General features: G+C 39.7%; 1 non-coding gene across 1 annotated transcript; it reads left to right on the top strand.

Annotated features, from left to right (window-relative positions):
* Nucleotides 1-1,214: 1,214 nt before the first annotated feature.
* LOC136553178 (small nucleolar RNA R71) lies at nucleotides 1,215-1,323 on the top strand. Its single transcript, XR_010783084.1, has one exon. It is a non-coding gene; the product is annotated as a small nucleolar RNA R71 (small nucleolar RNA).
* Nucleotides 1,324-2,590: the final 1,267 nt, after the last annotated feature.

The following is a 2,590-nucleotide window of genomic DNA, read 5'->3' as shown; positions in this document are numbered from 1 at the left end:
GGTTCTTGAAAGAAAACTTCTCCTTTCTATCCTTGATTGTGAAGCAGATCTTGGCATTGTTCGCATAGATGATAGCTTTTGCGGTGCTTAGGAAAGGTCGGCCCAAAATAATGGATGCCCCTACATCTCCACCTATTTCTAGAACCACAAAGTCTATGGGAACATATGATTGTACCACTTGAACAATGGCATCTTCAAGAACTCCCTTAGGGTAACAAAGTGACTGATCTGCAAGCTACAAACGCATGTTTGTGTACAACAAAGTATCTCCATTAATTTGATCATAAAATACCTTAGGCATGATGTTGACACTTGCTCTAAAGTCACTATCACCTTGAAAAATGTGAGGTCCAATGGTGATGGGGATGACAGGTCTCCCTGGATCGCTCTTCTTTTCTAGCAAGGTATAGTCTATCCACCTTCCCGTCGATGGTTGTATATAATAATATGTTGCATTGTGAATATCGACAAGATTTGTAGTTTCTAGATCTTTCAATTGCCCCAAAATCTTACCTTTGTTGGACGGAGGAACAGCAGCTGTCAGCTGAGCTATTTATGATTCTACAATTTTATTAAAGTTAGCTAGTTCTTAATGGCAGAAGCAAAGCTATCCATTCTATTATTTATATTCTCTAGAATTTTATCATTGGTAGCTACCTTTCTAGATAATCCCTCCATAAGTTTGGATTGGCCAGCAATTAATTCTCTCAAGGGTGGTTGATTGAAATTATTAAAATTATTACCTTGATAGTTCCCTTGGTAATTACCTTGGTAGTTCAGTCTCTGTTGCTGGTTCCATTCTTAATTCTGTTGAGGACGAAAGTAGTTGTTAACAAAGTTCACATCCTCTTGGGTTTTAGGACAGATGTTCCCTAGAATGCCCAGTATTTCCACACTCTTCACATGTCATGCGAGAATCAGGAATATGCATGACTTCTTGCTTCTCATTGGCTCGATCTTCAAGCTTCTTCATCAGTAGGTCCATCTTGGAAGACATCATATCTATCTCCTTGAGTTGATGCATACCTCTACCTCTCTTGTGGGTCTGAAGATGTTCTTCATTCAAACCTTGGTTGGATGCCATCTTCTCCACAAGAGCTATTGAAGCTAGTATGGTGAGTGACAGGAATGCACCTCCAGCAACAGCAACCATAGTCTCATAGGTATTGTTGGTCAACCCAAGGTAGAAAGTCTACATGAGTAGCCAATACTCCATCCCACGATGAGGACATTCCATAATGTAATCTTGAAAGCATTCCCATGCCTCAGGGACAAATTCATCATGTTGTTGCTGAAAGCTTGAAATTCTCCCATGCAGAGCATTGGTCTTGCCTACGGAAAAGAACTTTGCTAGGAAGGCAGTGGAGTAGTTATCTCATGTAGTATTTCTATCTTTGTTGGCAGTAGAACCATTGCTTTGCCTTCCCCAAGAGTGAAAATGGGAAGAGGCGAAGTAGTATGGCATCAGGGTCACTCCTTTGATGGTGAAAGTGCTACAAATTTTTAGAAAGTGTTGGAGATGTGCACTTGCATCTTCATATGCCTTTCCACAAAACTGGCTTGCTTGCACCATGTTGATGAGGGCTAGCTTGAGCTCGAATCCATTATCTCTGACAATGACTATTGGTCCAGTATGGATGTTAGCCATAGTTGGAGCAGAGAGTTCACGGAGAGTCATGTCAGCCATGGCTTCAAATTTAGGTGTTAAGCTTCGCCTTATATGGTTGTCTTCTGACTTTAAAGCTAGAACTTTCTTGAGTTTAGCTCTAGTCCTCCTGATTAATGCTTCTAGATCTTCAACATAGTTTGTTGGAAGGTCAAAACCGGTCATACATTACCCTACATAAGATACACAAGTAGACAAAACAAAGGTGAGCCTATTGGAGTAGAGGTCAATGGTTTTCCTCGATCACATTAATAAGTATAAGTTTATCAATACTTCCTTTGCCTAGCTACCTTATCTGGCAATGGCGCCAGAAATGCTTGTTGGTATTTATTAACTTAGTCAATTGTTTAGTAGCCACTTATTATAAACCTATATCTCCTAACATTACTATACTAGGTTGTCATCCCTAGTGATGATGCTAGAGATGCTTGTTGGTACTACATAGCATTACTACTAGAATAATACTAAGTAGTTCTTTATTAATTTATGTGACTAGGAAGAATATATAAATATATGAATGAAAAGGATCTGCAAGCGCACAGATAATTATACCATTATAGCACTTGCCATTGCTATGTGACAATGAGAGTGCAATCAAGCCCACCAACAATCCGGTTCAACATGCAAGAACAAAATACATTGATGTCCACCACCATTTCATAAGAGATCACCAACAAAAAGGGGATATTTGCATTGAGAGTGTGGGCACCGATGATCAACTTGTCGATATCTTCACCAAGCCACTTGATGAGAAGAGGTTTTGCAAGCTAAGCAACGAATTGAACATACTTGACTTCTCAAATATGTGTTGATGCACCCCCCATATATGACATAGCTCTCCTTCAAGCAAAAGCAAGGTAAAGTTGATTGACATGTCCTTCATCTATTGCTAAGGACTTGTTTAGTGCATCTAGTCATTCCTCA

This window comes from Miscanthus floridulus, chromosome 4 (assembly GCF_019320115.1).
Source record: "Miscanthus floridulus cultivar M001 chromosome 4, ASM1932011v1, whole genome shotgun sequence".
NCBI lineage: Eukaryota > Viridiplantae > Streptophyta > Magnoliopsida > Poales > Poaceae > Miscanthus > Miscanthus floridulus.
This window is presented reverse-complemented; position numbering and strand designations above follow the sequence as displayed.